The sequence below is a fragment of the Euphorbia lathyris genome, chromosome 8 (genome assembly GCF_963576675.1).
Source record: "Euphorbia lathyris chromosome 8, ddEupLath1.1, whole genome shotgun sequence".
Classification (NCBI taxonomy): Eukaryota; Viridiplantae; Streptophyta; class Magnoliopsida; order Malpighiales; family Euphorbiaceae; genus Euphorbia; species Euphorbia lathyris.
In genome coordinates this window covers 70050365-70061979 of record NC_088917.1, presented here as the reverse complement: position 1 = coordinate 70061979, position 11615 = coordinate 70050365, and the positions used below count along the sequence as shown (strand labels likewise).

The window sequence follows — 11615 nt, the reverse complement described above, 5'->3', positions numbered from 1 at the left end:
TTAACTTGTTGGTGCTCAACATGTTGCTCATCTTCTTGGTCAATTCCATGACCTTCAAGTTAAGTAGAGGTTAGTAGGACAGCTTCAACTATTTTTAAAGAGTTACCCTTTTTCTTTTTCTTTAAAGGGGTTTCTGGAGTTTCTTCGTTTTCATCCTCAGGCTCTTCTTGCCTCTTTCTTTTCTCATCATGCTCCTTAGCTTTGTCGGCTTTAGCTTTCTGTCTTGATGAAAGCCTTACTTTCTTTAGGACAATATGAATGTCCTTGGAGCAGGTTTCTATAGCCTTCCTCTTCTTTCTCTTTTCAGGCTGAGCAGTTTCTGGTGACTCAGCACGAGCTTTAACCTCTTCTGCAGGCTCTGCTTCAGGCTCAATTTCTTGTTGCACATCTTCTTCATCTTCTTTAGCATATCCAGCTCCTTCATATCCCTTCAAGGGTTGATTGTACAACAGTCCATCTAGCAGAACTGCAGTAATTTCACTTCCTAAGCTACTTGTTTCACTTTTAGTTTCAATCTGCTTGTCTTCAAGAATCTTTGTGATTAGAGATCCTAAACGGAGTTTCTTACCACTTCGTTGAAACGCACCAACTAGAAACACAGGAAGATTGAATGGAGTGTAGGTCAACATGTGCCAGATGAAGCACTGTTCAAAATTCGATGCGGATGAAGCTGAGCTGAGTTTGGGGAAGATAAAGTTGGTCAGCATGAAGTGGACCATCTTTTGTTCTTTACCCATGCAGGTGCTGGGTATTTCCCCCTTATGATGTTTGGGTTTACAGAACCCCTTTAGCTTATCAGATGTGGCTTTTGGTATTTTTTCCTTTGTCGTTCTAAATTGGATTCCTTCGTCTGGTAACTCTAGCAGTGTGGCTAGATAAGCAGGGGTTATGACGATTTTCTGACCTTTCACAGTGGTTTCCAAATAATCAGAGTCGTCTGCATCAACACGTAAATTCGAGTAAAATTCCCGTACTAACCTAGGGTAAGCTGTTCCTGAAAGGGAGAAGAGACCTTTCCATTTGTTTTTCTTGATCCATTCACAGAATGGTTTCTCAGATGAGACGAAACTTGGAGAAAACCATCGGCACTTTAAAACCTCCAGATTATTGACCTTTGAGTGTACCTTGATCATTGTCCTTTTGATTTCCGTTGAAGGACCAGCGTGGTCAGTGGATTTGTCTGTGGTTTGAGTTTTAGGGGATTTGTTTTTGCCGGAAGCCATTTTTGAAGGTTTTGAAGTTTTTAGAGAGAAGAACGTTTGATTTTAGGAGATTACAGGTGTAAGGGATGAAGAGTGGGGATTCTTCCACTTTATACAAATATGCGACGGCCCTTAATCATTAACTAGCCGTTTCTACCTAGGGAGGTTCAACCGACACAAATTCTGTCAATTATGACATCTTCGGCGCATAAGATTTGCCATTAATGTGCGTCTTCCCAAGGTGTCAGAGGTTTACACGTGTAGGTTTACTTTATGCGAGTGGGTTTTTTACTAGGTTTTACTAGAATTCGAAACATCCTAGATATTGAGTGCCTAACTTTTGTGAAGATTATTTTTCTATCTCAACATACGTCACTCACTCAGCATGTGCATTCACTCAGCATGGAGTGATTACTCAATATGTTTATCTACTCAGTATAGGATGTTTACTCAGCTTTTATGCCTACTCAGTATCATCACTCAATATATATGTCAATTCAGCATAGGGTGGCTTTCTCATTTTCAAGCTTAGTAAGGAGTAAATATTTTTCTCAACATGGCATTTGCCCAATTATTCAAAGTTCAACTCATGTGACAATTTATTCAATACAGATTTAGTTAGAGTGGATTTGACATACCAATTTCTTCCCTTAGTGTGTTGAATTGTTCTCGTGCTAAGGGCTTTGTGAAGATATCTGCAAGCTGGTCATTTGTTGGCACGTAGGTCAGCTTGATCTCATCTTTTAGTACATGGTCACTGATGAAGTGATGCCTTATGCTAACATGCTTCATCCTGCTGTGTTGGACTGGATTTTTAGATAGATCAATAGCACTTTTGCTGTCGCATTTGATCTCTATTGTCTTTGTTTTGACTCCGTAATCCTCAAGCTGTTGCTTTATCCATAGGACTTGTGCAACATAGCTTCCAGTAGCCACGTACCCAGCTTCAGTTGTAGACAGAGCTACGGATGTGTTAAGCCCAAAATATACCTAAAATATCATTAATATTTACATCATTATTTTTACAAATTTATGTTGTTTATATCTGTTTAGATTACTTTTACTCTCAAATATCTTTCTTTCTTGCAAGGTACCTAAATATTTGGTAAAATCCAAATATGAACGAAAAAGGATCAAAAACAGAAGAAAAACCATACAAAAGGAGTCAAAAACGACGTAAATCAAAAGCGCCAAGTCAAGGACACGAACGAGAGCAAAGAAGTGAAAAACACAGCATGCCGCGACAGCGAATCCCCCACCCGCGGCCGCGACACGCGTGGTTCAGCTACTTCCTCCCTTCGTCCAAAGCTCAACTTAATGCTCCCCCATTCACGGCCGAGGATTCCCATTCTCGGTAAGTGCAGAAATTCTGCCAAAGTGCATTTAACACATGTTGAAATCCAAGAAACGCGTTCGTTCAAGTGGATAAAGACGTCCTTTCACAACGGACACGACTCTTAACCAACGGATACAATTTTTCACAAAAGACACATCACTTCAATCTCAACCCTTTAACATCTATAAATAAAGAGTTGGTGTTGAGAAAAATGGAGGTAATGTTATGTAATATAGATATAGAATCAGAGCATAGAACTAATATCTAAGTTCTAAGCAAAAATAGTTTGAGAGTTAGAAATTAGATTCTGTACAAAACAAGATGAGGTACACATATTGTTTATAGTTTAATTACAACTCAGTAGCGTTTAGACATTGTTCCAGTTTTAGTTTGCATTTTGGTAGTGGCCGACCGAATCCCTATTACGAAGTTACAGCGAGAAGATTGAGTAGAGTGTTCGCCCCTGAGCCTGACAACCTCTAAGGAAACCCAAGGAAAGGACTGATCAGCCGTTCACTTGCACGCCCTCGAAGAACTCGATGCTCCATGTTCTCTGTAAACTTGTATCAATTTATATTTCATCTAATAAAGTCCGTTCTATTCGATAAATCGTTATGCAGCACTTATGGTAACCAATCCACTAAAGTGATTGCTGGTGTTTTCATTAAAACGTAGTTAAATTCAAAATCATTACAAGGAAACTTTGTTGAACACTTAGGCAAATTATCATCTCGAAAGAGTTTTAATTTGATTAAGGGCAACTATCCCGAAAGGGTTTTGTCACGTTCAAAGCCAACTAATTAGAGGTTCCGTCATTTATTTCATCATCATAATTGATACAAAGTTTAAGTTGTTTTCTTTGCTCAATGCAAATGAATACATTCATTTGTTTTTCTAAAAGTTCTAAATGTTCCTGTTTTGTAAAATTCATCCCTAAATCAGAAGATCTTTCTAACAATCGATATATTCTAATATAAAATCTTAATCCAACATTTTCAAATACTCAAAGTCCACAAACTCAATTAAACAATTTCCTAAATTCAATTAGACAAATTTCACTTTTCATTTACATTCAATAGTAAATCTAACAAGTTCGAAATTAACAGATTCAAAAATAAGTTTTTCGTTAAAAAACGTATCCCTGTGGGATCGATATTTTTATTACTACAAGCGAAACCGTGCACTTGCGAAAATCGCTCAACAAGTTTTTGGCGCCGTTGCCGGGGATACACCAAAATTTTTGACAAAAATTTTATTTTTCGTATTTTATTTTCGAATCTAGGTTTACACATTATTTTTATACAACTTTTACATTTTATTTATTTTCAGTTTATATAGCATATTTGTTTTCAATTTTGTTTTGAAGGTAGTTTGGGCCGTGCAACAATTTCAAGTTCATGCGCAGTTCGCGAAGTTCGGGCACACCACCAGACCCTCTTGATCCAGAAATTGAAAGAACACTTAAGAAAAACAAGAAAAACAAGAAAAACAAAGACAAAACACCCTTAAAAACCAAAGTAGTCCAGCCAGAAAATATGGCCGATCCACCGACACTTATGGATTATGCTAGGCCAGGAATGGCCGGTGTAACTAATAGTGTAGTTAGACCCCGTATAAACGCAAATTAATTTGAAATTAAGCCTACTTTGCTTAATATGTTGCAAAACAACGTAACGTTTTACGTACTATCTAACGAAAACCCTAATGCCCATTTGACAAATTTCTTAGAAATTTGTGACACTTTTAAAATTACCGATGTAACAGCCGAAGCAATCAAACTTCGCCTCTTCCCTTTCACTTTGAAGGATAAGGCAAAAATTTGGTTAACTTCTATGCCTGCTGCAACATTTGAAACTTGGGACCAATTAGCCCAAGCGTTTTTATCAAAATATTTTCCTTTAGCAAAAACCGCAAGAGTCATGAAAGAATTGACGTCTTTTACCCAAAATGATAGTGAAACTCTTTATGAAGCTTGGGAACGTTTTAAAGAACTTCAACGTTTATGCCCACACCACCAACTGCCAGATGCACTTTTAATGCAGACATTCTATAATGGATTAAATCCTACAACTAGAGGTTCATTAGATGCTATGTCTGGAGGGTTATTTATGAAGAAGACGTCCGCCCAAGCAAGAGAACTTTTGGAGGAAATGGCAATCAACAGCAGTATGTGGCCTGCAGAGCATGGACATATACCAATGGCGAAACCATCATCCTCAGGTACATCATCGGTTAAAGGTATAATGAATCTTGATCCAGTTGCGATGTTACAAGCCCAATTTTCTGCTTTATCGCACAAAATTGATAGGTTTATGGCACCGTGCGATCCTAATGATCCGATCCAGACAGACATTGATTACGAAGGTATGAATGAGATAGAACAGGTAAATTTTGTCCAAGGACAAAACCAAACTACTAATCCTTATTCTAATACTTATAATCCTGGATGGAGAAATCATCCTAACTTTAACTGGAAAGATAGTAATAATAATAATAATGCAAATGCTAATCAATATCGTGTAAATAATTATCAAAATCAAACAAGAGATACGATTAGCACTTTATCTTCAAAAATCGACAAATTTATAGATGCTATGAATGGAAAGGTAAGTAATCAAGACGAAGGTTTTAAACGGATCGAAAGTAAATTCGATCAGCTTATCAAAAACCAATCATCTAGCATCCATAATTTGGAAGTTCAAATTGGACAACTTGCTAAATCAATTCCATCCCGCAAAGAGGGAAGTCTTCCCAGCCAAACGGAAGAAAATCCGAAAGAGCATGTTAAGGCTATCACTCTTCGCTCGGGGAAAAACTACTTAGGTCCGGAAATGCCCGGAAATTCAACTTTACCTGGAAATGATTTACCAAAATCCAAAGAAGATACGTTAAAACAAAAAGATACACCAATTGACTCTAGTACGAAACCTTTTGTACCAAAACCACCTTTTCCACACAGGGTCCGAAATAAGGACCATGATAAACAACTTTTATCATTTTTAGATAAACTTAAAAATTTGCATATAAATTTAACATTCATGGATGCAATTACGCAAATTCCTAACTATGGAAAATTCTTGAAAGATTTAATTTCAAAAAAGATTAGTTGGGAAGAAATTTCATCCATTTCACTTTCTGAAGATTGTAGTTCGATAGTATCAAGCAAATTACCTACTAAGCTCAAAGATCCCGGATGCTTTACCATTCCGTGTAAATTGGGAAATATGGAATTCCCAAGTTGTCTTTGTGATTTAGGAGCTAGTATAAACTTGATGCCATTGTCTATTTTTGAAAAATTAGGTTTAGAAGAGGACATCAAACGTACCAATATGGTTTTGCAATTAGCGGATCAATCCACTAAAAGACCATATGGTATAATTGAAGACGTTTTGGTAAAAGTTGACAAATTTATTTTTCCTACTGATTTTGTTATCTTAGATTTTGCTTATGATGTTAATTGTCCGCTAATCTTTGGTAGACCGTTCATGAACACGGGACGTGCTCTAGTTGATGTGTCGGAAGGAAAAGTAGTTTTAAGAATAGGTGACGATAAGATCGAGTTCGATATGAATCAAGCGATGAAATATCCTATGGAGGATTTCGCCTGTATGAAGCTTGATTTAGTTGAAGAATGTGTTAATGACATTGTTCAAAGAGAAGAAATAATAGAACCTATAATGGGTGAAGAATTAGAAGATAAGGACCTAGAGCCTTTGATTCGAGAAGATGGACCAGTTCCGCCTTCAGTAGTAGTTCCACCAAAATTAGAACTTAAAGAATTACCAAACCATCTGAGATACGCTTTCCTAGGCGGAAGTGATACTCTACCTATAATCATCTCTAACAAATTAACAGAAAATCAAGAAGAAAAATTGAAAGAAGTTGTTAGAAATAGAATAGGAAGTATGGGATGGCAGATTTCAGATTTAAAAGGAATTAATCCTAGTATTGTAATGCATAGGATTCACTTAGAAGAAGATAAGCCACCTAAAGCGGATAGACAAAGACGTTTAAATCCGAATATGAAAGAAGTAGTCAAAAATGAGATTACTAAACTCTTAGACAATGGAATCATTTATCCTATTTCGGATAGTGAATGGGTTAGTCCAATCCATTGTGTACCCAAAAAGGGAGGCATAACTGTAGTAAGGAATGATGAAGGTGAATTAATACCTACGCGAACCACCACCGGTTGGAGGGTTTGTATAGATTATAGGAACCTAAATAAGGCAAGTAGGAAAGATCATTTTCCTTTACCTTTCATTGATCAAATGATCGAAAGGATAACCGGTCATGCATTTTATTGTTTTCTTGATGGCTATTCCGGATTTTTTCAAATATATATTTACCCGGATGACCAAGATAAAACAACCTTCACATTACCTTATGGAACATTTGCATATAGGAGAATGCCTTTTGGTCTATGTAATGCACCAGCAACTTTTCAACGTTGTATGACTGCAATTTTTAATGATTTCATCGAAGATATCATGGAAGTATTTATGGATGATTTTTCAGTTTATGGAGATTCTTTTGATGCATGTTTAAAAAACTTAGATAAAGTTCTTTCTAGATGCGAAGAAACGAATTTAGTATTAAATTGGGAAAAATGTCATTTCATGGTTGACGAAGGAATTGTTTTAGGTCATAAAATATCTGAAAAAGGATTAGAAGTGGATAGAGCAAAAACTTCAGTAATAGAAAAATTACCCCCACCAACAACTGTCAAGGGAGTAAGATCGTTTCTAGGACATGCAGGTTTTTACAGACGATTTATAAAAAACTTTTCTGTAATCTCCAAACCACTTACTAATTTGCTTATGAAGGATTCAACCTTCGATTTTAATGAAGATTGCATTAAAGCTTTCGAGACATTGAAAACAGCTTTAGTCAGTGCACCCATAATCGCTAAACCCGATTGGGATTTACCTTTTGAAATCATGTGTGATGCAAGTGACCTAGCTGTAGGATGTGTTTTAGGTCAAAGAAAGGATAAAAGATTACATGTTATATGTTATGCAAGTCACACATTGTCCGGTGCACAGTTAAATTACACAACAACAGAAAAAGAGATGTTAGCCGTAGTATTTGCATGTGATAAGTTTAGGTCATTCTTGTTAGGATCTAAAGTTATTATTTATACAGATCACGCAGCTTTACGTTATCTGTTTGCTAAGAAAGATGCAAAACCGCGTCTGATTAGATGGGTTTTGTTGTTACAAGAATTTGATATAGAAATTAAAGACAAAAAGGAAGTAGAAAACCTTGTCGCCGATCATCTATCAAGACTAGAAGATGAAAACGGTCCTATAGGTGAAACTATCGGTATACGAGATGATTTCCCCGATGAACATCTCTATCAAGTAGAAAGTATCATGTCACCATGGTATGCAGATATTGCTAATTATCTTGCAACCGATATTGTTCCGGAAGGATTATCTTTCCAACAAAGGAGGAAATTTTTCTTCGATATTAAACTGTATTTTTGGGAAGATCCCTTTCTATTCAAATCATGTGGTGACGGGATAATTAGGAGATGTGTTGGAGAAAATGAATATGAATCTATAATAACGGAATGTCATTCCAGCTCATATGGAGGACATAATGGAGTTAATAAAACGGTAGCTAAAATATTGGAATGTGGTTTCTTTTGGCCTACGATGTTTAAAGACGTTGGTTCATTTATTACTCGTTGTGATAAATGCCAAAGAACGGGAAATTTAGGAAGGAAAGATGAGATGCCCCTCACAAACATATTGGAAGTTGAAATCTTCGACATGTGGGGAATTGATTTCATCGGACCTTTTCCGCCTTCCAATGGTAAAACTTACATATTAGTAGCAGTTGATTATGTTTCGAAGTGGGTTGAAGCAATTGCAACCCCTACGAATGATTCTAAAGTAGTTGTTAATTTTCTTGACGATATATTTTGTAGATTTGGTTGTCCTAGATTCGTTGTTAGTGATGGCGGTACCCATTTCATAAATCGAAATTTTGATATACTTATGAAAAGGTATGGAGTACGCCACCGCGTGTCAACGCCATACCATCCTCAGTCAAATGGTCAGGCGGAGATCTCAAATAGAGAACTCAAATGGATTCTAGAGAAAACTGTTTCATCATCAAGAAAAGATTGGTCACAAAAACTCAATAATGCGCTATGGGCATACCGTACTGCATTTAAATCACCAATAGGAATGACTCCATATCGTTTAGTATATGGAAAAGCATGTCATTTGCCAGTAGAATTAGAACATAAAGCCTATTGGGCTATTAGAAAACTTAATTTTGATTTACAACAAGCAGGAAAGAAACGTTTGCTCAATTTAAATGAGTTAGATGAGTTACGTCATCTATCGTATGAAAATGCGAGGATTTATAAAGAAAGAGTGAAAAAATGGCACGATGCCAAAATCAAAGTCAAACACTTTAATGTTGGAGATAAGGTGCTGTTATTTAATTCACGGCTTCGTATATTTCCAGGAAAACTTAAGTCCAGATGGACCGTATCTGACCGTATTTAGTCGTCAAAACATTCGACTATGGTTCTTTAGAACTTGAGGAAACTAACGGCAATCGTTTCAAAGTTAATGGTAATAGATGTAAAATTTATTACGAAAATATTTCCGAAATAGGAACTAATTTCGTAACAAGATTTCCTGACATATAAATCATTTCGTTTTTCTACACATAGTTTTTATTTATTTATTATTTTTATTTTATTTTGTTTTAGATTATATCATTTTATGTTAGAATTTTAGATATATAAAAAATATATTCAAGTCATGATTTTTAATTAATTTTTAGGAATTTAATGTGAATTAGAAGAAATTTTGTGATTCTCAGTTGAGAATTTGGAATTCTCAGTTGAGAATTTACATATTTAGAATTCTTAAGAAGATAAGGAATTTTCTGAACTTATAGAGAATTTAAAATTCTCAGTTGAGAAATTAGGTATTTCTAGTTAGCTAGGGAATTTCTAAACTTACAGAGGATTTGGGATTCTCAGTTGAGAATTCTGACTTCAATAGATTTCAAATAGACAGGAAAAATTCTGAACTTACCGAGGAGAGGGATTCTCGGTAGAGAAAAAAAAAATTTTTTTGAGGTTTTGACGCCTAATGTCCGCAAGGAAATCAGCGTGTCGCGACCGCGACTCAGAATCCTCGGTCGCGACACGGTGAATTTCTGCAGAAATCCGACCCTTGTTCTTCATTTTCCAGCAGACACAACTTTTCAGAAACGAAAAATTGAGTTTTTTCATTTTTAAGAGGTCTGATTTTATGCCTTTTCACTTCAAAACAACACCTCTTTTTCATCCTAGGATTTTATAAATAGGTTCTAGAGGTTCAGTTTTCTGTCACATTCTTTTCATCTCTGTCAGAACAATTCTCTGATTTTCTTACAATTCATCTACCCAGAAAATAAGTTCAGAACTTTTTTTTTGCTTCCTTACTCATTCCAAACACCATGACTTCTACAAACACACCATCTAAGAAAGTTGTTGCTTCACGCAATAAACATACTGATATATCAGAGCGTTATGGATGTAACTTTCCTATCTTCAATCATGATGAGGGAAGGCGCTTCTTGAGGCTTCGATACATATTCTTTGTAGGAATGCTATACATGGATGACTTTCTTAACGATCAACTGGGAATTAAAGACGATATGAGTCGCTACATGGAACGTTTAGGATGGACCAAATTCGTTGATATGAAGTTTCCTATAATTAGAGACTGGATATTAGAATTCTTCTGTACGGTTCGTTTTGTTAACAAGCGTCGGGTGCGTCTTAGCTTTCGTCGGGATGGCAAAACTTTTACTTTTGGATATCCTGAATTACATGCTTGGTTTGGTTTTCCCTTAAAGGATAATATCAAACGTCATCATGGAAGAGACATGACATCCACTGATATTTGGCGAATGCTCACCGGCATCTGGCCTTTCAATCCTAAACTTGCCTACAATCAGTCTTTTCACTCCAACTCTATGCTGTATTTGCATAAATTTCTGAGTCACAGTCTGTTCGGTCGCACGTTCAGTAGTGTCGTCCAAGAAACTGATCTTTATGTACTTGGAGATATATTTCAAGGCAACGTGGTTGATTCTTCAAAGATTCTGATGGAGGGTCTTGTTGCCGCGTCTAGATCCAAGGCTAAGAAGGTTGGATTCGGGAATATCATATGTGGAATAATTCTAGGGACCAAAGGAAGTATTTCTGTTCCTTGGAGTGATGCTGAATCTTTTCCGACGCTAGACTATGAATTTTTAGAATATGAAGGTCTAGTGAAACGAATTTTTCGATCAGGCCCCAATTTTCTTTCTGCACCAGAACGTCAAGCCTTCGTACAGATGAAAATAGACCGATATAGGGCTAAGAAAATCCCGATTAAAAGGGACGAATTTCTAGCATAACTTTGTTTATTTCGATTGTATATATGTTGTACATATTTCCAATTAATAAAACTTTCTCTTTTGCATTATATCCTGTTTTTGATTATATGGTTAAACTATCATTATTTTCATTATTCTACACTAATGAATCTATTAAATGAAACTTTAGTAAATTCATGACTAATTAAATGTTCATAACTAAGTTTTAATTCCTAAAATAATGATTCATTTAACATACATTAATTTAAGCATTTTCATTTATTTTTCCATTAATAAGGATAAACCTTTGGTTTTCCTTATCATTTAATGTTTTACATTTATGTTTTTAAGTACAGATTACATTTTCAAGGAGATCAGGATAGAATTTATCAAGAACTTACACAACATGGAGTTAATATGCAGAATTTGGGTGACCAGGGGGTGATCCGCGGCCGAGAATGGTACAATTCTCGGTAACTTCAGCAAAAATCCCTCAGAAAATCAGAGAAAAATCCTCTGAAAAACGCGTACCGCGGCCGCGGATGTACGTCCTCGGTCGCGACACGCGAAGTTCATGCACTCCTTAGTCTGGTGGATTTACGGAGAATTTTGAACCAAATCAATGCAAATAATAGACAAATGAATTTACGAATTGATGCTTTGGTGGAGAACAACATGGTGATGAATGACAACCTCAATAC

General features: G+C 36.0%; 1 non-coding gene across 1 annotated transcript; it reads right to left on the bottom strand.

Moving 5' to 3' along the window:
- Positions 1-4451: 4451 nt before the first annotated feature.
- Positions 4452-4558, bottom strand: LOC136204366 (small nucleolar RNA R71). The gene has a single exon (XR_010675209.1). It is a non-coding gene; the product is annotated as a small nucleolar RNA R71 (small nucleolar RNA).
- Positions 4559-11615: the final 7057 nt, after the last annotated feature.